This window comes from Protopterus annectens, chromosome 2.part1 (genome assembly GCF_019279795.1).
Source record: "Protopterus annectens isolate FY-2018-M chromosome 2.part1, PAN1.0, whole genome shotgun sequence".
Taxonomy (NCBI): Eukaryota; Metazoa; Chordata; order Ceratodontiformes; family Protopteridae; genus Protopterus; species Protopterus annectens.
In genome coordinates, this window is record NC_056729.1 from 630,253,740 (window position 1) to 630,277,603 (window position 23,864).

The following is a 23,864-nucleotide window of genomic DNA, read 5'->3' on the forward strand; positions in this document are numbered from 1 at the left end:
ACAAGAGAGGTCCCAAGACTGAACCCTGAGGTACTCCACTTGTCACTTTTCTGGAGCTGGATTTGGAGTCATCTACTTTTACAGTGTGGGTTCTGTCAGTAAGCCAGCTGGCAACCCATCGAGTGACGTAGGGATTAATGCCCAGCTTAGTAAGTTTATCTATGATTCCAGAGTGGGGAATGGTGTCAAAGGCCTTGGTGAGGTCCAGATAGGTTGTGTGGACTGCCTTACCCTCGTCCATGGCTCTGGAGACTGATTTGAAGAAGTCAATAAGGTTCAGGAGACAAGATTGGCTCTTCACGAACCCAAACTGGGTGGGGTCCAGTGTTTTAAGGTTGCCAATGTCTTTGTTTATAAGTTCCATGATAATACATTCCATGGCCTTGCAGATCAGGCTCGTCAGACTGATGGGGCGGTAGTTCCCGGGATCCAAGTTGGATTCCTCCTTGTGGAGTGGGATAACTGTAGCTGTGCGCCACTCAGTGGGCACGAAGCCTGAGGTGAGGATATGATTAAACATGACACTTAGGTGAGGTGCCAGTTCATTTTGTAGTTCATGTAGTACACAGGGATGTCATCTGGTCCCATGGATGCTGTATTCTTAGCTTTGGAGATTGTGTTTTTTACCTGTGTGGCCATTATTACCAGAATTTGGCAATATTCCAGCATTGAGATGGGCCATTTAGGGGGTTAGAGGGGGGTGAAGTTGGCACTGAATCGATCTGCCAGGATATTGGCAATATCCTTGGGATCAGTATATTTAATGCCATTCTGTTGTAGCTCAGAGCAGATCTGAACATTGCCATTTAGATTCTTGACATAGTTATAGAATGCCTTGCGGCTGTCTTTGGAATCTTTGGCAATTTTATTTTCATAACTAGCTTTGGAGGATTTTATGAGGGATCTCAGCTTCTTACTGAGGCTGGTAAGGGAGTTTTTTGCATCCTGGGATGAGGTACTTCTGTGGTCTTTCCAGCTGTTGCAGGTGTCTTGTAAGGTACAGCCCAAATGGGGCATTGTACTCTATGATGGGTCTGATGAGTGATGAGTAGAGAGGCACAATGACCTCTTTTGATCCGGATGCGAACTCTTTTGTGGTTAGGTGGGCCACGTAGAAGGATTTTCTAACCACTTTGGCAATGTGATTATCAAAGGTGAAATTAGTATCTACTTGGGTCCCCAGATCCCTTATTACGTCTTCCATATTTAGGGGACTACCACCTATGTGGTAATTTGTGGGTACTTTGTTTTTGCCAAAGGGGATGACTATGCACTTTTTGGCATTTAGCTTGAGACCACGATTTTGACATCAGGTATCCGTCTCAGTGAGACCCTTTTGGAGGATGTCTGTATCACCTGGAGAGTCAATTATAGCCCCTAGTTTGCAGTTGTCTGAGAACTTGGTCAGCCATAGTCCTCCTGTGCTTGCCTGTACCTTTGAGAAGTATATGCCGAACTGGAGAGGTCCTAGGACTGAACGCCCTGGGGAACGCCGCTTGTAAATGAGTTAATGTCGGACCTAGCTCCCAAAACTCTCACCATGTGGGTTCTGTCCGTGAGCCAGTTGGCAACCCATCTTGTGACACACGGGTTTATGTTCAGGCTGGTGAGCTTGTCTATAATACCAGAATGGGGAATGGTGTTGAAGGCCTTCGCAAAGTTTAGGTAGGCTGTGTGTACCACCTTTCCCTCATCTGTAGCCTTGGTAACTGTCTCAAAGAAATCCACCAGGTTTAGGAGGCATGATCTGTCCTTAACAAAGCCGAACTGGGTATGGTCCAGTGTTTGGAGGTTCCCAATGTCTCTTTTAATGAGTTCCATGATGATGCGCTTCATAGCCTTGCAGAACAAGCTAGTCAGGCTTATAGGGCGATAGTTCCTGGGGTCTATTGTAGCTCCACCTTTGTGGAGTGGAATAACTGTTGCTGTGCACCACTCTATGGGTACATAGCCTGTGAAGAGGCTGAGTTTGAACCATGTGTTTAGGTAAGGGGTTAGTTCATCTTTGAGCTTGTGTAGGACGCAGCCTGGGACACCGTCCAGTCCCATTGATGCTGTGTTTTTGGCTTTGGAGAGGGCTGTTTTAACCTGAGTGTTTGTGATTTCAAGGACTTTACATTCTTCTGGTACGGTTATGGGCCCTTTTGGGGGTGAGACAGGGGTGAAGTTTGCGCTGAACCTGTCTGCCAGGATGTTGGTGATATCGGTCGGTTCAGTGTATTTTGTGCCATTCCGCACTAACTCCGAGCAGATCTGAGCACTGCCACTTAGATTCTTGACATAGCTAAAGAATGCCTTGTGGTTATCTTTGGAGTCCTTGGCAATATTTCTTTCAAAGCTTGCCTTGGATGACTTTATGAGAGATCATAGTTTTTTGCTAATACTGATCAGGGATGTCTTCCCTTCTTAGGATTTTACTCTTTTCTATACCAGTTTCCTTCTATTGTATAGCTTGTTTATGGAAGGAGTCCAACAGACTGGTTTCCTTTTCTTGAAGGAGTGAGTCTTGGTTTTGCTTGGGATGGCACGATCCATGCATTCTTGTAGGTGCCCGTAAAATGCATTAGTAAAGGATTTTGCAGCTTCGACAGCATTATTCTTCAGCATGGGGGCTTTGAAACTTTCCACCTCGGTCTTAAGTAACATGAAGTTTGCTTTTGAAAAGTTTTTCATGGTGGTTTCCTTGTCCGTGGGAGGGGGCGGAATGTGAATATCCAAAGCAATTTGTTTATTTTCAGATCTAACCAGTGAGTGGTTAACCTCTGGTGTGGAACACTGGTCACCCATGTTGGTGATGACCAGGTCCAATATGTTGTCACCTCTGGTGGGAGTGCTGACCAGTTGAACTAGGGCATTTGAGTTTATAAATTCTAGGAAATGTTGGGCGAGGGAGTTAGTGCTTGAGTAGTTCTCCCAGTTAATGTTTGGGTAATTGAAATCACCCAATATTAGGGTGTTTGGTAGGACCTTTATGTTTCCCAGTGTTTCCAGAAATGTGGAATGGGGGTCCTGGGACATGGTGGGTGATCTGTAGCAAGCTATAATTTGAATTGCAGTTTTTCCCATTGTTAGTTGCACGTGGATGATCTCTGAAGCATCGTGCTGTGCCACTAACCTGGAGGTGTGGGTATCCTTGATGAATATGGATACGCCCCCACCTTTTGTATTTTGGTTTGGGTTCTGTGGCTGAAATGTATGGTATGAGTTGTAGCCTGGTAGTGCTGGGGTGCTCTCTGGAGCCCTAAACCAGGTTTCTGTTACTGCACATCTATCGAATTTCTCCATACTGAGGAGTGCCTCGAGTGCGTGCATTTTGAGGTTTAGACTTCTGGCCTTGAGTAGCATTACCCTCAGTTTTTTGTTACTTGTGCTATTTACAGCGGTGGGTTTGTCTTTTGAGCCTTGCCTAAAAAAGGCACTATGGGGGTGGCAAGAGCCTTGGCCACTATTCGAAAGCCTAAGGGTGAGAGGTGCAAGCCATCTCTAGTGAAGCAGTGTGGCTTGTCGAGCATGTCATCCCAAGTGGACAGACACTGGATCCCCTTTGAATGACATCAGAAACTTAGCCAATTGTTGAAATCGAGAATTTTTTCTTTATACCGTGGTATCATTCTTGGTGAGGGCAGGATGCTACTCAGGGTCAGGGTCATACTGGCCTGAACTACATGATCAGAGAGCTCGTCAGGGTCATACTGGCCTGAACTACATGATCAAAGAGCTCTTCCATGTCTATTTTCATGTAGTCCAGGGAGGTACAGCTCAGGTCATTCACACCAACATGGACAATGACAGAGTCATATTTGTACTTGTTCTGGAATGACCTGAGTGCTTGTGTTATGTGGCGGATCCTGGCACCCGACAGACAGATAACAGTAACCTTCTCCTTATTCAGCCTAGTGAGTGGGACGTCAGTGTGCCTGACTATAGAGTCACCTATTACTAGTATGTTGGGTGTGTTATTTTGCCTTAAGGGCTATTATTGCATGGCACACTGGTTTTGTGAAGTATGTCTTTCATGGCTTGTGTTGGGGGGGTGGAGGTTGCTTGGATGTTTGCTTTGGAGGTCTTTGTTTTTTTTGCAGATTGTTATTTACAGCTATACATATATATATATATATATATATATATATATATATATATATATATATATATATATCATACACGTATACACAAATATATACATACATAAATATTTATTTATACATACAGGAGTTTACATATATATATATATATATATATATATATATATATATATATATATATATATATATGTAAATATAAACTTAGGTGCACTTCACTCAAATTATCAATTCGTTGAGAGATTGAAGTACTTGGGAAATTCATTGAAAGCACTCATTACTGAGTGCTACAGATGTCAAATGGAAGGAAACGGAATGTGTGTGGATAAGGTAAGTGTAGCTGTGGGTCTGTGATGCTGAATCTTTCAGAATTAGGGGTGGCAGGGTTTGTGGAAGTGTTTGCGGGTTACAGTTAGAGTAAGAACTAGGGAAATGGATAGATTTAGCATTGTATGTGCTGCTATTTGTGAAATGTGCCGGAGTATTTTGTGTAATGTAAGTGTTATAGAAATGTTTTCTCCTTTGGTAAAATGTAGGGTTTAGGATAGGGACTGGGCTAGGGTTAGCACACATTGGTAAGGTGGTGCAGGATGTGCAACTCCCCCTTGACCATCCATACTAATGTGTGCTGACTCTAACTGTAATTCTGACCTTCCCTAACCTCGATCCTACACCTTATGTTAGGAAAACCCTTTCCATAACATAATTACTAATCATATAAAATGTGTTTGAAGTTTGTATTAAGGATAAACAATTGCAAAATGAAACGCGTGGTTTTCATTGTGTGATCAGTTGTTTCATTGCAGATTAGAGAGGTAGACAGACAGATTCTTTATAAGAAGCTGAGCACACTGTCACTTTCACTTTCCTGCTACTTTGTGCTTTACTTCACAGCTCAAACTGTTGTGCCGGTCTGTCTGAATATCCCTGCAGTACATTAGATGTGCTTACATATTAATAAAATAAGTGGACAGTTACCTGCCAATTGTAATATCAAGCTGCATCCATGTAGATGTTGATTATGTATAAATATTTTTTTTAAATACAACTAAGTGTACCTGGTCCTTGTTTCACTTAATGATTAGGCAGTATTCAGATGGTCAGTGACATTATGGCAGATTGCAATGGCCTGCAATTTGTAGTTAGTTCCCTTTATCTTTGATTATTCAAATATAGAACTCATTCTACACAGTAGACACTATTTTGTATACCTTTGAATTGTCTTCCATATATAGTGATGCTACAGGAAATGCACTCATTTTTTTAATTTGTTTATTTATGATCTTTGTTAATTGGGTAGGTAGCCTGTTCAAATGACTTTTTTAGTCATGACCTAGGCCAAGTGACAGGCAATTTACAAGCAGGTAAAAACAATACATCAATTTTAATAGCATATTTTATACAGCAGAGTAATAAACAGAAATAAAATAGTAAGCAGAATATGTCCATAACCAAAAAGCATGATATTAGACATTATACAGTCAGGTAAGAGATAAATGGATAAAAATAATATACATAAATCAAAACAAAGAAGAACTGTACATTGTGATACATATGTACAAAATAGAGTTAAAGTATGGAAGTGAAGGCTGCAGTCCTTCAAAATGAGGTAACTAGAGCATGATTGCATCTGGTACATTTCAGTCTGTCAGAGTTAATTAGAGCACTGTGGATTTACAATAGTGAAAAGTGCATTGCTGTAAGGAGTTCTGCATTGGCTGTTGTCTTTACGGCAAGTGCAAGAGGATTCTTTTAAGAGGTTTTAGTTTGTATTTTAATTGATCACAGCTTCCCTGATTTCTAATATTTGCTGGCAAGTTGTTCCACAATTCTGGGCCTAGCTTTGAGAAGGTATCTTCACTTGTGAAGGTTTTAATTGTTATGAACTGCACTTCAGTTAATTAATCTCTCCACCTTACTACCCTCCGCCATGTCTATTAACTCTTTTTTTATATATTTATCTACTAACTCTTTTGTACCTTAACTCTTATGATCTTCTGGTACTACTACTGCCAGCTTACCATCTTCCTGCCTTGTCTCAGCTACACTAATCTATTCCAGTCAATGAACAATTATGTCCGTCCCTTAATCGGCACAAGCTAAGCCTTACTTGCTTCTGTTTTAATACAATATTTTAATCTATGGTACACATCATGCACTGTAAAAACAACAACAAAAAATTCTCTATGTAAGTAACATTTTTTTTTAATCTGTATAATCTTTGAATGTACTACACACACATCAAAGTTTGCAACCATACCTCTCAGCTGTCCAGATTTTCTCAGAAAGTACAGATGTTTTGCTCATATTTTTGGTTTGTTTCTCATAAAATTTGTGGGTTTCTGGCAAATCATTCAGGACTAAAGTCACTAAATAATGACAGACATTTCAGTTTCAGACTTCATACCTTTTAGAAAATACATATAAATGCAACACCATTTATTCTGGCAGCTTTTAAGGTTATAACAGCAATATTAAAAAACTGTCCCTATTTTTGGGCCTTTGTTCCCCCTTTATTTTTGGCTCTATCCAGATTTCTTGCATTAAGAGGTTGACAGGTATGTTTGCAACTACTGTTTCAAAAAGTCACTGGACAAGTCGGACTAACCCTGTCAACAAAATATAGAAGGCAGACAGACAGACATAAATAGACGGATGTATACCTTGCCAAGCCTATGTTGAAAAGTTGGACAATTCCATTGCACAAATGCAGATAAACAGCATAACGTGTACATATATGTCTTTCTGCTATAAATCCATGTGTGTGCATATTTTTATATATATATATATATATATATATATATATATATATATATATATATATATATATATAATTCTTGAGCACTGATTACTGAGAAATTTGGGGCATGAATGGCTATGCATAAAAATTTGAAATTCAGCATTGTAAGCTTTCAGTATAATGAGACTCTGTCAAATGAGTTTTCATTATTTTGAAAATTAGGTATTGTGTTCTCAGTCATATGAAATTCAATGCTTTGAGTATTCAGTCATGTGAAGTAGATCTATATATATATATATATATATATATATATATATATATATATACACAAATACACATACACATTATATATCTGTAGCTCAACGGGTCTACTTATTTTGATCAAATGACCCAAATATTAACATTTACAATATCGACCAGAAAATGTCAACATTGCAAACTTTGCTACATAACTACACTCCCACCAACCAACAGCCAGGGTGCACACAAAATATAAATTTAAAAATAAAGCAAAAAATCTGTGTTTTTTAGGGCAGTAGGCTCCCCTGTACTCCCCAAATGGGAGGCTATGTCCCCTACCCACTGCTAATTATACATACTAACTGTGAAATCACATAATACCGGTGAAAGGGCATATTCCCCTACCCCGAATATTGTGAGAAGTCTCACACCTGTTGACTATCTGTTTATTCTACCATATTTGGGGGACTAAACAGATGTTAACCAACTGTACTGTTGACCGTAATCAGTGCTGTAGGATATATATATATATATATATATATATATATATATATATATATATATATATAGATCTACTTCACAAGCTCAAAGTTTCAAAACTTCGAACTGCAAATAGTCAAGACCATAATATCAAAGTTTTGAAACTTCAAAATTGCAATAAAATATAAAAACAAAAAAAACCTTTTTTTTACGTTTTTTCAGAGGGTCACCTTGCACCCCCCACACCCCCATGCACATAAATATATCAACTCCAAGATTGCTCAACAGTAAGGAAAATGGCAAATTTCCCATTCCTCCTTGTACAGCGATCTCCATTCAAAACATTCCAAGTTTCAAAACTTCAGTCTTGTGGTCTCGACCATTTGCAGTTTGAAATTTTGAAACTTTGAGCTTGTAAAGGGAATCCATATGTATATCTACATATCTATATCCATCTATATATATATATATATATATATATATATATATACACACACACATATATATATATATATATATATATATATATATATATATATATATATATATATATATTTATAAATAAATACACACATATAGATACATATATGTTTTATTTTCTAAGTTAACCAACTCCTTGCCATCATTATTTATAGCCATTGCATAGTATTATGCCTTGTTTGTCCTGCTGCAGCTCCTTGTCCAACCCATTTTCTGTCCCCTTTTAGATCTTATATCCACGGCTAAAATCTCTACCTGACACCCTCCCTCTCCAGCAAGAACCTGACCTCAAGCTAGACAGGCAGTCCCATTCGCCACCATTAAAGCAGTGTACGTTTTGTAGTGGACTTTGTAGTACTGTACTTGTACTGGTAAACCCTGCCCTCACTATGTGCCTCATATTGCCTGGCTGCAAAACACTCTCAGTATATAGCTCACCCCACCCTCTCTAACATCCCCATTAATTATTGATTTTATCTGCACCAGCTGTCCCTCACTACTCCTTGCTCAGCCACTAAAAATTCATGGGCTTTCTGTAAAACACGGTTCCTGTATTTTCAGGTTGCCTCCATTCTCCTGTTATTGGAACCTACACCCCAGTCCCTCCTGCAAGTACCTTGCTTCAGTATTAGCTCCTTGTTTCTCAGACTAAACCCTACACAGCTTTCTTTCCCTCTCCTATATTGTCTTTTCCCCTCTCTCCCTCATCACACTCTTCCTCTTACCAACACTAACGATCTTTCTGTAAAGTCAAATGCCTGTCTTTCTCTGCAACTGAATCACTCCCTAGCTCTACATAGCTCCCCCACTAGTTTTGTACTTGCTAAACTGTGACTAAAATCTTTACCTGGCTGATTGTCTCTGAAGGGCCCTGAGTCCTGTCTCTGGGTCAATCCGCTCCATTTGCCCTTGCTGCACTCGGGCTCACTCAACTCCCCATACACTACCCCCATTCCTGACCACCCCCACTTTAATTTGATTTATACCTTGCCTAACTACAGTCAGCTGTCTATCAGGTGCCAGAATCCGACACATAGCACATGCACTCAGGTCACTCCACAACAAGTACAAGTATGACTCTGTCATTGTCCATGTGGGTGTAAATGACCTGAGATGCACCTCCCTGGATTACATGAAAAGAGACATGGTGGAGCTCTCGGGATATGTGGCCCAGGCAGGTATGACACTAGCCCTAGGCAGTATCCTACTGTCAACCAAAATGATACTGCAGTACAAATAAAACATGATTGACTTCAACAATTGGCTAAGTTTCTGGTGTCATCAGAGATGGCCTGCATTTGTCACCCCTGGGTTTCCGGGTACTGGCTAAAGCTCCTGCCACCCCTATAGTGCCTTTTTTAGGTGGTGTTCCAAAGACCAGATTACTGTAGTAACAGCTATAAATAAATGCAATCTGAGGGTCATGCTGCTCAACGTTAAAAGTCTAAATCTCAAGATGCGCTTGCTCAAAGCACTCCTCAAAATGGAGAACATCGACATTTATGCTGTAATGGAGACCTGGTTTAAAGCGACAGAATGCACCCCTGAGCTACCAGGCTACAACTCATTCCACAACTTTCGACCCCGAAACATGGACCAAAGCTCCAAAGGCAGTGGTGTCTCCACATTCATAAAGGATATGAACACCTCTAGACTAGTAGCCTAGCATAATGCATCTGAGATACTTCTGGTACAACTAACATTGGTTAAGATGGCGCTCCATGTCTTAGCCTGCTATAGGTCCCCAACCATATCCCTAGACTCTCATTTCACATTCCTAAGCACCCTGGAATCTATCAAGGTCCAACCCAACACTCTCTTACTAGGATACTTCAACTATCCCTTCATCAACTGGGAAAACTACTCAAGCACCAATACACTGGCCCGACGCTTCCTGACATTCATCACTTCCAATGCCCTGGACCAGCTCATTCTGACCCCCACTACAGGAAGCAACATCCTTGACCTGGTTATTACTAACATGGGCGACTGTTGCTCTACACCAATAGTCAAGCCCTCCCTGGTCAGATCTGACCATAAACTAATCACCATAAAAATCCACATCTCACCCCCCCCCCCCCCCCTCTGCAAAGGTAATCACCTTGAAAAACTTCTTCAAAGCTGACTTTGGACTCCTAAAAACAAAGGAGGCTAACTTCACGGCACCCATGCCAATGGAAAATAGCTGCATGACTGCTGAATCATACACCAATGCACTATACAAACATGTACTCAAACGCATGGAACTAGCCATACCCAACAGAACCAAGACACTCCCCTCCAAAAAAAGGAACCAATCTGGTGGTCCCCTGCCATTACTAAACTCTACAACAGAAGGAAGAAACTGTTGCAGAAAAAGGTGAAGTCACAAGACTAGAAAAACTTCCTTATTAGCCTCAACAAAATGCTGAGATGCCTCATCAAATCCTCTAAAGCCAGCCATGAAGGCAGAATTGTGGCAGACACTAAGAACAATCACAAAGCCTTTTATAGCTATATCAAGAACCTCCATGGCAATACCCAGATTTGCTCTGAGATACTGCACAATGGTACCTCCTATACTCAGCCAACAGATATTGCCAACATACTGGCCAACAGATTCAGTGCCAACTTTAGCCCTCTATCCCCCCTAAAGGACCAATCACAATACCAGAACAATGCCAGGCACCCAGCAATACTGCCAGCACAGGTTAAAGCTACATTGTTCAAGGCCAAAAATTCAGCTTCCATGGGACCCGATAATATCTCTGGCTGTGTTCCACATGAACTACAAAGCGAACTGGCACCGCATCTGTGTGCCCTGTTCAGTCATAGTCTCACTTCATGCTTTGTCACTACTGAACATCACACTGCTACAGTCAACCCTCTCTATAAATGGGGAGCGACTACAGACCCTGGGAATTATTGCCCCACTAGCCTGACAAGTCTGATATGTAAAGCTATGGAGTGCATCATCATGGACCTGATTAACAAAGATATAGGACATCTCTAAACTCTAGACCCCACACAATTTGGCTTTGTGAGAGGGAGATCATGCTTGTGCAACATGGTTGGCTTCTTTGAGTCAGTCACCAGGGCTGTGGATGAAGGTAAGGCAGTGCATACAGCCTACCTCGATCTGGCCAAGGCCTCTGATACCATTCCTCACTCAGTAATTATTGATAAACTCAACAAACTAGGCATCAACCCCTATCTCATTAGGTGGGTTGAAAATTGGCTCACAGATAGAACACACGGTATGAAAGTAGCAGACTCCAAGTCAGACTGCTGACCAGTCACGAGTGGTGGCCCACAGGGATCAGTCCTGGGTCCTCTCCTGTTCGGCATCGACTTCTCAGAAGATTTTATAGCCTATTGTTAGAATTTCGCTGTCCTTGATGTGGGGCTTTAGCCAGGTTTCTGTTATCACAGCTATATCTGGTGAATAGGTAGATAGGGGCACGTGGAATTCACTGGTCTTATTTATGATGCTACAGAGGTTGAGGTTTAACAGGACTGCAAGCTGGGAGCCGTTATTAACTCCCTAAGTGATGCAGACATTCTACAGAAAGGCCTCACTAGACCAACGACTGGTGTAGAAACCATATCCTTCAGCTTAACGCCAAAAAATGCGTCATTATCCCCTTTGGCAAAAACTAATTTCCCACTAATTACCACATTGTTGGGAGCCCACTGAACACTGAAGGCATTACAAGAGATCTGGGGACGCAGGTTGACAGCAACCTCTCCTTCGACCACCACATTGCCACTGTGGTCAGAAAGTCCTTCTATGTGGCACATCTCATTACCAAGGGTTTTGCATCTAGGAAGAAAGAGGTCACCATCTCTCTCTCTACTCTTCCCTCATTAAACCAATCATCAAGTATAATGCCCTATTTGGCATGTACCTCACTAGACACCTGCAACAGCTGGAGAGGCCACAGAAGTACCTCACAAAGAGGATCTTAGGCATTAAACACATGTCCTACATCGACAAACTCAAAAGACTTCATCTATTCTCTGTCTCATGCTGCCTACTTAGAGGCTATCTCTGCTTGACTTACAAAGCCATGTCTGGCCCAGCTCTGTTAGAAATGTTACATCTAAAGAAATCCCAATCCCTCCACACCACACGCTCCAGAGACCTCAACCTCATTACCACAATCAACAGAACATGCTGGAGGGACAGGTTCCTCACCCAGAGACTGCCCATGCTCGGGAATAGACTTCCCATACATGTCAAGCAGAGCACTTCGCTGAGTGGATGGGTAATAGAAAGTTCCCCCACGGGGATCACTCCAGTGGCTCTACTTGATAGAGGCACTGGGTACTAATGTCGGGTGGCATGATGCCAGGGCACTTCTATGGGCTAGGCTTGTAAAGGTTCCAGGGCCATTAGCCTAGTACACACATATGAACCTATGAACCACTCCCCAGCCAATCCTCACAACCTTCCCAGAACCCCCCTGGATTACCTAGCTATCAACTCCTCCCCTCTCATCTCCGCTTACCCTCCCATCATCCACCCTCCCAAGTACAACACACTACCTCTACACCATTCTCACTAATACTTTGGTTCTCCACTTTCTGTACCTCACCTACAACTCCACCTCCCTCCACTCATACCATGTCAAACACTTCCAATCACCTACACTACCACACTCCACTCTCAATTCCGCACTTATAGTAACATAAGCCCACATCTCTTCAACCACTCAACCTCTCTCCTCTCACTTCTCAAACATTACACACCCACAATTCTATTTCCCCAATGCCCAGATGCCTCAAACTAACAAACAAACCTAAACTTCTTCTGCTTCACTCGATTACACAAATTAAACTCCAAGCTGACATTCATTCCAAACCCAGGCCCCAACGACAGCTATGCTCAACACCTACTATCTTCCTCATGCCCCACACCCACCACCTGTACTCAGTTTATCACTCACTCACATCCCTATCCCCCTTTCCAAAAAGCCTCTAACTCTGATCTAGTCCTGTTAAACCTCAACCTCTGTAGCATCATAAATAAGACCAGTGAATTCCACGTGCCCCTATCTACCTATTCAAAAGATATAGCTGTGATAACAGAAACCTGGCTAAAGCCCCACATCAAGGACAGCGAAATTCTAACAATAGGCTATAAAATCATAAGACTAGACAGAATCAACAAACATGGAGGTGGCATTCCAGTTATGTTTAAAAATACCCTCAAAGTAGTACAACTAAACTGTACACCTCCAGATCTACCAAACTCTGAAATATTAACTACCCACCTTGAAATCAACCCTAACAAAGCAATAATAATCGTCATGTACCTCCCTCCCAGCAATAACCTTCCCACTATAGAAAATCTGCTTTCCTGGGCAACTACTAAACTCACCCAAGAAACTATTGTTCTTGGTGACTTCAACTTAGATTGGCACTCCTGCACTTTTAATAACCCATCCAACTTTATAAATCTCTTCAACTTCTCCCAAACAATAAATTGCCCAACTCGTATTGACAAATGCTCCAACAAGCAGTCAACATTAGACTGGATCTTAACTAACAAACTTAACCTAGGTTTCCTAGCTGGATGCCTACCAGACTCCTTCAGTGACGACTATCCAACCTTTCTTTACAGAAAATAGGTGAATACCCAAAGCAACATCCTCTACAAATACATCACTTCCAAGAGAAATTTCTCCCCCACTACTTTCAACCTTCTACTCCAACAATGTAACTGGTCCCCACTTAAACACCTACAGTTAGATGATGCTGTTCAGTACTTCAACAAGACCTTCCTTACAATTCTTAATAATCTAGCCCATATCAGAAAAGTTCATACTAGAACCACGCCCCTCCCATGCCTAACCAAAGACACCAAACTACTAATGAGACATACAGATAAAGTCTGGTCAGCTTATCTTACATCCAAAGACAAATCTGACCTCCTTAACTATCAACAACTGAGAAACTTAACAAAAAAAAAAAAAATAAAAAGAGACAAACAAGTATACTTACTATCCTCTCAGCAGAAAAACCCAAATAACCCTCAAAAATTCTGGCATTCCATCAACCAGCTCCTCAACCCAGGATGTACCTCTTCCCCTCTCCTGCTACCTCAAACGACCCAGTCCCTATTTCAACTTAATTGAACTCCCACTTCATCAACCCATAGACAATTACAGCCCCTTCTCCTTCTCACCCATACAAACTAATTACATAAAAACTCTCTTGTCCTAACTCAAACCGTGCTCTACAGCTGCAGACAAACTTCCTAATGAATTTCTAAAACTTGCAGCCCCTTCAATCTTGATCAACCTCTCTATTAAAGAAAAATATATCCCCACTTATATAGAAAATATCCCATATTATACTTCTCCACAAAGGTGGACCCTCCAGTGAACTAACCAACTATCGTCCCATAGCCATCCTTTCCCACCTTGTGAAAATTTTAGAAAAATGCATACATAACCAACTCATAACCTACTTCCTTAACAATAACCTCCTTTCCAAATCTCATTATGGTTTCAGACCTAAGCACAGTACCAGCACTGCCCTCCTAACCTTCACTAACATCGTCTACCATCTCATGAACAAAGGCCAGCGTCTCTCTTCCATATTTCTTGATATGTCTAAAGCCTTCTACACTGCATCCCACCAGCTTTTACTATATAAACTGTCTTCCTATGACCTTAGTTTAGCCTCACTGACTTGGTTCCATAGCTAACTTTCCAATCGACAAAAGGCAACAAAGTGGGAAAACTCTCTTCCCCCTACTCCCCATCTCCATGGGTGTACCCCAAGGTTCTATTCTTGGTCCACTTCTCTTCGTCATATTCACAAACAACCTCAGTACAACAACTCAACATGCCGCCATAGTAGAATATGCAGATGATGCTACCCTTATCTGCTCTGTCTCCTCACCCCAAGAACTCCAACTAAAAATGCAGTCTTCTTTTCCGGACATCGAAACTTACCTGTCTCAACACCAACTCATTTTAAATCCCAACAAAACCAAAATCATAGTTTTCAGTAATAAAAAACCCAAGACTTCCCAGCTCCCAATATCAGTCATCTCTACTAATGGAACCAAAATTGTCCCCACGAACGAAACTAAACCTTTAGGTGTTACCATAGATGACAACCTCAAATTAGATATACATATTGTCCAAGCTATCAAAAAAGTCCACATCAAACTAGGTACCCTATACAGGGCCAAATCATTCTTAACTCCCAACGCCAGGCTAGCTACTGCTCGCACACACCTTCTAAATACCATTCTCTATGGGTCTCTCATATTTACTAACCTTAAAAAATCTGATCTCAACAGCCTAGAATCATATTACAATAAGGTTGCTAAATTTGCCACTAATCACCCACACGGATCCCACCCACCACTGCTCAGCTCTTTCAACATTAAACTGGATAGAGCTCCCCAGCTTTCTATCTCTCAATCAACTAACCTTAGCCAACAAAATAATCTATCATCCCAACAACTGCCCTGCCAGCTCCTCTTTAGTTTAACCTAGTACTAATCTCAGATCCCTCAGATCTACCAACAAACTTTTACTAAAGGTATCTAACTCCCACAACCATCATGGGGACTCCATCTATTCACACAGAATAGCCAAACTCTGGAACACCCTTCCAGAGACCATAACAAAAAATCCACTACATGACCAGTTCAAATCACTCCTAAAGGAACACCTTACCAGTCATTGGCTGTGCCCCTGCTACTCCCCAGGTTAAATTATTTCCCCACTTTTATTTACCTTTCTCACCTGATCTAACGTCCTTATCGTAAACTTTAGTTTAAATACTTTCTATTGCTTTCTCATTCTGTAATGTGATTGTACTGTTCTTCTGATTGTGTTATATTTACTACTACTTGGTTGTGGTGTATTACTGTGGAGCTTTCTCCCTGGACCTCCGCTATAAACGGGGCCTTGCATTGTACTGTATCTTGATACTTTAAAATAATTATATTGTACTAATGTTTGCTGTATTTTATGCATTGTTTGTTGGAAGTATTACTGTGGAACTTTTCTCTCCAGGTCTCCGCTGAAAACGGGCCTCTGGCCCAGTTGGACATACCCGGTTAACAAATGTAATAAATAAATAAATATATATACATACATATATATATATATATATGTATACATGCATACATACATATACATATATATATATGTGTGTGTGTGTGTGTGTGTGTGTGTGTGTGTGTGTGTGTGTGTGTGTGTGTGTGTGTGTGTGTGTGTGAGAGTATCTGCAGTGCAGAATGTCAACCACTGACATTTTCAACTTCTCAGTTTTTTGTTTCTGCCAATTACACAGTTTCCCAATTGCACAATATCGACTCAAAAGTTAAATATTATTCTGATCCAGATGCATAGTAGCTGGCTAGTGTGAGATAAGTTAATGTGTGTGGTGTGTTGGTAGGAGGTTTGAACCGGATGCATTTTATAAGTTAAATCATTGCCACTGCAGTCGTGTGTGACAACAGTGATTTCTGTCAATGTATCCATTCTTTGAGTTGCTTTGACTGTGGAGTTTCTGTATGTAAATCTGAGGGTTTGCTCCCTATTTGAGGTAGTAGTTCAACTAGTTACATATATATAAGTAACATGCTACTCGATAAAACCAAATCTGACATAAAAAGAACCAATTCCATCTTGATGAACTGGAGTAATTGTGAAGTATGTTGTATTTGGATGTGTGTGTGTGCATATGTTTTACTAAATATTTTTGAAATTTCATACCAGATATTGCCATGTTTGTGCACTATGTTTTCCATTGCACTATTTTCATTTGTTGCTAGAGATGAATCATAAAATTATTATGCAGCCAACACAGGAAAAGCAGATGCATTTACATACACTTTCAATACTCATAACTTGATTGCTTTACAAAATTTGAGAACAGAAACTGAAACTGAAATAAACCACAGTATCTGACCTATGTTTATGACCTTTACAGTGGGATGCAGAGGCACTGCTTGGCATGAACATGCATGTATTTCTTGTGGCACTGACAGTTTTCAAAAGCTTGTTATGACTGGAGAGTAAAAGGAGTTGTCATGCAAGGCAAAAAGATGTCAAACATGTCAGTGATGATCCCTTAACAGATAACACAAGCACACTATGTAAGTAAAAGTTGTTTAAATGGCAACATGTAGAGACTGCCCCATGTTTAGTAATAACCAGTTAATTCTCAAATAAGTTGGTAAGGTATGTGAGATATGTATTTACACAATGCCACAAAACTCCCCAGGTCAGATTGTCAATACACCGACCAGGAGTGCAAACATGCTGAATCTCTGCCTCACTAATATGGGAGAGTGCTGCACACCCCCCAGTGTAATGTCTTCTCAGGTAAGGTCAGACTACAAAATGGTCTACTTTGAATTAAAAGTACAACCTGGAGTCTGGCCTAACCCTGGAATATTCAGTAACTACTGTAAGGTTAACTTCCTACTATTAAGTGATAACCTGGCAAAATTTCAAGATCCCGTAAACTCTGAGAACACTGCTGCCTACATGGAACTGTTTACAGGAACCCTATACAAGCATATTAATAGCTGCAGAGAGGCAGCTGTACCCACCAGGAAGAAGTACAGAACTAACTCACAAAGCAAGCCACCCTGGTGGAATCACAACATCAATAGGCTGTATAACAGAAGGAAGAGAATCATGACAAAGCTTAGGAGGTGTAGCACCCAGAAGGATAAAAACACTTTCAAAACTAAACAAACAAAAATAAAATAAATAAATTCTACCAAAGTCAAATTTGAGGTAAATTTGGCCTCCCAGGCCAACGATAACCACAAGGCATTCTTTAGCTATGTCTTCAACCTGAAAGGCAATACAGAATTGTGTGCAGAGCTCATTTTTTAATGGAGTCACCTATACTGAGTCAGAAGATACTGCAAGCCTACTGGCCAGCAAATTCAGCTCCAACTTTACCCTTCTTTCCACCTCAACATTCTCTCAGGAAATACCATCAAATATGACTCTCCATATTATCACTAGGGGGCAGATCCTTAATACTGTCTTTAAAGCCAAGAACACTGCATCAGTGGGCCCAGACAATTTCCCTGAATGCCTTCTAAATATCATGAAACATGACCTATCAGGCCCTCTGGAATTGCTATTTAACTGTAGCCTCCATACAAGTTTCGTGCCTTATGAATGGAGAACAGCAACAATCATCCCTTTGCACAATGGTGGGCCATCTACAAAACCTGGAAACAACAGACCCATAAGTCTCACTAGTCTCAGCTGCAAAGCCATGGAAAGAATTATAATGGAAATGATCAGTTAATGACACAGGAAACCTCCAGACACTGGACCCAACCCAATTTGGTTTTGTCAAGGGCAGGTCATGCCTACTGAACCTTGTGGACATCTTTGAGAAAGTCACAAAAGCAATGGATAAGGGCAAAACTGCTGACACTGCCTACCTTGACCTGGCCAAGGCATTTGATCCAAGTACCCCAGTCTTGCATTGTTGACAAACTCAGGTGGTTAGGTATAAACCCTTATCTCACCCAGTGGCTAGCCAGGTGGCTCACAGACAGGACCAGGAAGTTAGAACTGGGGAGTCCACCTATGCATAAAGGTCAGTCACAAGTAGAGTCCCTCAAGGATTGGTTCTGTGACCACTCCTTTTTTTTGCATTTTCTTGTCTATACCAGTTTAGGCACTCGGGTTTGCTTATTCTTCCCCTTTAAAGTTTTCATCTTCAACAAATAGCTCATATTGAATTAGTATTTTTTTTGTCTGCCAGGGTTACAGTGCATCCTCCAACAGTTTCAATGACAATGTAGCAATGGCTTGTTTAAAGTAAATTGCATTCCATTACAATTTATTAAGCCTGGGGCAGCCACGGTGGTGCAGCGGTTAGCGTTGCCACCTCAGAGCAACAGGTTCTCTGGTTCTATCCTTGGCTGGGGTGCCTTCTGTGCGGAGTCTGCATGTCCTCCCTGTGGTTGTGTGGGTTTCCTCCGGCTGCTCCGGTTTCCTCCCACATCCCACAGACATGTTGTAGGTGGATTGGACACTCTAAATTGGCCCCAGGTGTGTGTGTATGTGTGTGCCTTCTGTGGAAGGTTGGGCACCGGGCTGGCAACTCGACGCCGTAAAACTCCACTGCCAATAATGAGTGGACAGGTGATCTGCTGTGGCAACCCCTAACCGGGAAAAGCCAAAAGAAGAAGAAGAAGATGATTTATTAAGCCTATTACACTTGTTACCCATATTATATGCCATATACCTTTTCCAGCTAAGTAGTTGCTAGGTGTGTTAATAAATTTGTCTTACAATATGTTCCTCCATATGTTCCCCTAAACACAGGTAAATATTCATAGTTCCATACTTCCCTTCTTTTTTCTTTATCCTTTCAGGCTTCTGACTGCCACTAATTTCCTTTGCTCACCACCTCTTGACTTGCTTTGTTTTTAACTATTATGCTAGGTTCTGTTACCATCACAACTTTACATGCAACTCAAAATAACTTTGCAGCCTGATTTATCAACTCCTTCATCGTGAATTTCCAAATAAGGTGGGTACATTCACTTTCATGCCTACTCAACCCGGTGAACTTCTTTGAGAAGGTCACCAGAGCAATGGATGAGGGCAAAACTATTCACACTGCTTACCTTGACCAGGCCAAGGCTTTTGACACAATACCCCACTCAGGCATTGTTGACAAACTCAAGTGGTTAGGTATAAACCCTTATGTCACCAGGTGGATAGCCAGCTGACTCACAGATAGGACCCAAGAAGTTAGAAGTGGGGAGTCCACCTCTACAAAGAGACCAATCACAAGTGGAGTCCCTCATGCATCGGTCTTGGGACCACTCCTTTTTGGCATTCACTTCTCTGAAGTCAAAGCCAATGTTATTGGCCTCTGGCTGACTAAATTAGCAGATGACTGCAAATTAGGAGCAGTCATAGAATTCCCTACTGACACAGATGTACAAAACATGCTTTGTATTGGAAGTGTGGACATAAAGCATTGCTGTATATGAAACACAAATTAGTAGACATTGGTTCTGAAACATATACCAAGACAGAAGCAGGAATACAGTGCAGCAGGAACAGTTTTTAGGCTGTCAAGCTTAGCAAACACTGAAAGAAAGTGGTATATGAAGTAGCAGTCCTGAGAAACAGAAGGTGCTTACAATGTCATAGTGCCCATTATATGAAGGTATTTCAGTGTGGCTGCAGAACACTATTATACTGATTTAAACTGTAGTCCTACAGTAACAATCCAAAGAACAATAGCAGGTAAGCAGTGATAACATCAGAAGAACAAGAGACAACATAGTATATCCTTAGAAGATGGTACTCTTGCAAATAAAGATGGAATTATTTACTTGCTTGTAACAAATTATGAATCTCACATGATCAGATTCAATTATTTAACTGCATGCAACTCAAAATGACTGGGCAGCCTAATGTATCAACTCCCCCAACATGAATGCCCAAAGAAGGGGACCCTGCAAGTTATCTCATGTTGCCATTCTGCTATAATGCATATTGCTGTTGCTCACATGCCTAACTGGACCGGCCCTGTGTGTGAGCATCCTAGTGAATTTTGAATTTTTGGGGACATTACTTTCTGGGCACTGACTTTTTTGTGAGTGAGAGGCCTTCTTCTCCCATGGCAAGTTACCCCCTTGTTGCTAGCGGTAATTTGAGCTTGGAGCTGACAAACACATTTTCCCATGATGCGGCTTGACTGCCAGCAGAAAAACTATGAATAAACAGTATGGAATGGTTGTGGTAGCTGCAGCTTGGTGCAAACATATAAATAAGTGCAGCTCCACACTATCCACCTCAAGCACCATCTGGAGTAACAGTATTCCTAGTAAGGAGTTAATTTTTTTGCAGTTTTAGATAATACAAGTGGAAAGCAGTAACAGTTGTATTTAAACTGATATTACGTGGGATGTCGAGCATGTTGTCTGATTCCTACTGCTCAGTACACTAATGTACAACAGCGCACATTCACCAACTGATAGACTTTCACAGCTCCTCACTAGTGTCCCATTTCATTTCCATTCTCACTCCCATCTCCAACTACTCTGAGCTCTGAAATGTATAACTACTTCTCCACACCCCTAATTATCATAACATCATACGACAGGACCTAATTAATGCACCATTAATAGCTCATTACTGTCACAGAGCAAAACATAGGTAAATAAATCCTTCACCAGTCAAGTGCTTCATCAATCCACTGCTATTTCATACTGCACTACTTAATTACTGCACAGTTACCAGCTCTATATTGTGACAAAGACATGGCTACACCATTCTGTAACAGCTACATTCCTCCCCACCCATACTGTAGACATGTAAACCATGTATGTGCAACTTTATGACCAAGGTGGATCTCTACAACTACTGTGTAATATCCCACTAAAAACAATCAGCACATTGCATCTACAGTGGATATAAAAAGTGGACACACCCCTGTTAAAATGCCAGATTTTTGTGATATAAAAAATGAGACCACAATAAATCATTTCAAAACTTTTCCCACCTTTAATGTGACCTATAACCGGTACAATTCAATTGAAAAACAAATCTGTTAGGGGAAAAATATAAAAAATAAAAAATGTACAATAAGCCGGTTGCATAATTGTGCATACTCTTAAACTAATACTTTGTTGAAGCACCTTTTGATTTAATTACAGCATTCAGTATTAGTTTAAGGGTGTGCACACTTATGCAACCAACTTATTGTACATTTTTTATTTTTCATATTTTTTCCCCTAACAGATTTGTTTTTCAACTGAATTGTACAGGTTATAGGTCACATTAAAGGTGGGAAAAGTTTTGAAATGATGGACAATACTGTAAAAATATAACTAATTATAATAATATTAACAATAATGTGTTAAAAGAACTTTCAGATGTCTGTAAATAGTGAGTACCAAAATAAAACATACTCCAAGTTTCTGACTGTATTTGATAGAATCCTGAGTAATTCTGAGGGCCATGGAATAATTTTATTATTTAAACTTCTCATATAGATGCATAAAATATTAAAGTACTTTTTTCATCAATTCACATTGTTTACTGAGTTTATCTCCCACAGATGTATGACGAAAAGTGTTTCAGGGAAAACAAACTGTTATCGTCTATATACCAATGGTTTGGATACAACCATTTTTTTAAAAAAGAAACTTTCCTCAAATAAGTATTTGAATTTTCTGTTTTATGATTCAAGTTACAATTCACAAAACCAACTTTAAAAACAACTAAAAAGTGTGTCTGGAAATTTTGATTTGAAATAAATGTTTGTAAATGTAATATCTTATTAACAACCCACAAATAATCACGTCTTTAAAATGATTTTTCTGATGTTGGTAAATGCATCATAAGGGACTAGTTGGCATAATGGTTAAGGTCTTTGCCTCCCATACACAAGGTACAAGGTTCGATCCTGACCTCCGACCACTGCCTGTTTGGAGTTTGTATGTTCTCCCTGTGTCTCCATGGGGTTTCTCCCATCTCCAAAAAACATGCTGAGTGTTTCCATTTCAAACTTACCAATGAATGGAGCTGTGGGCAGCAGCACTGACTCTACATGGTACCATATAGGGGGAAGAGTTGTACAGATGAACCGCTTTCGGCATATACTGTGGTGAGCAGTATCCTTAAGATAGGTGAACATGGATCACAGACTGCACGCCATGGCAGGGCTAGCCACTAGACGGTGTAAAATATGATTCTAGGTGATTTGGTCATGTTGACTAATGTCACCAAGATGGGCATGAGTAGTTACCGGTGATAAGTGGGTTGTGGACCCGGCCTACTCTGACCTACACCAGGGACCCTTGCTAATGGTGGGAGAGGTATATGTGCCCCTATTGGCCAGTGTGTGCCTGCCATAAAGCCCAGCAGCCCTGGGTCATTAAGCTACTGGCCGCCTGGAGTCTAGTTGCCCAGCCTGGGTAACCTGGGATAGCTCTGTTGAGCAAAACTGGATGTAAAACCAACCAACCTGCCAAACATGAACTGAGAATTGCTTCACTTAATGTAGGTTCACTGACAGGACACCGCTTGGAAGTGGATGACATGATGATACAGAGGAGGCTGGACATCCTATGTATCCCAGAGACAAGATAGAAGGGCAATGCAGCAAAGCAACTTGGCTTGGGATCCAGACTCTAGTACTCAGGAAGGGGGACAGGCTAGAAATGGTGTAGGAATTGTGGTGATAGAGAGAGGCTTCAGAAGGCAGTGAGGGATATCATCAGAATTAATGACAGACTCATGACAATCAGACTCCAGTGTAATGATAGGACAGTGCTCATAATCTCAGCCTATGCCCCACAGCGGGATTGTGATAGTGAGGAAAAGAGTGCACTGAGACAGCAGTTGCAGGACCTAATAGATAATGCAGGGCAACACGAATTGGTGTTGAGAATGGGTGACTTGAATGCACATATCGGGACAGACAGAACAGGATATGAGTACTGCCTGGTTTCTCGTGGGTGGGGCAACATATAACTACAATAAAGAATGAGAAGCCATTCTAGACTTCTGTCTGACAAATGGCTTGATAGTAGCATGGTTAAGAAAGAGAGACAGTCACAAGATCACGTAAAAGAGTTGCCAACATGCAACTCAGGTAGACTTTCTCCTGATAAGGAAAACGCAATGGGGTAGAATCCATGATTGCAAAGTCATCCCCAGTGACACAGTCAGCCCACAGCATAAACCACTAGTTGCCACAATCAGCTGCAAGCAGCAGCCAGAGAAGGCCCTAAAGTCAACAGAGACCAGGCTGAAGACCTGGAAGTTGACTGGAGAGAAAGTACAAAAGTTCAAGGAATTATTCAGGGCTGTAGCACCCCAAGAAGG

The 23,864-nt window shown here is 41.1% G+C and overlaps 1 protein-coding gene across 1 annotated transcript in view; it reads right to left on the reverse strand.

Annotated features, from left to right (window-relative positions):
• The window catches only part of LOC122794890 (RAS guanyl-releasing protein 1-like), a 585,796-nt gene that overhangs the window by 140,686 nt on the left and 421,246 nt on the right, over positions 1-23,864 (reverse strand). The window lies entirely within an intron of this gene.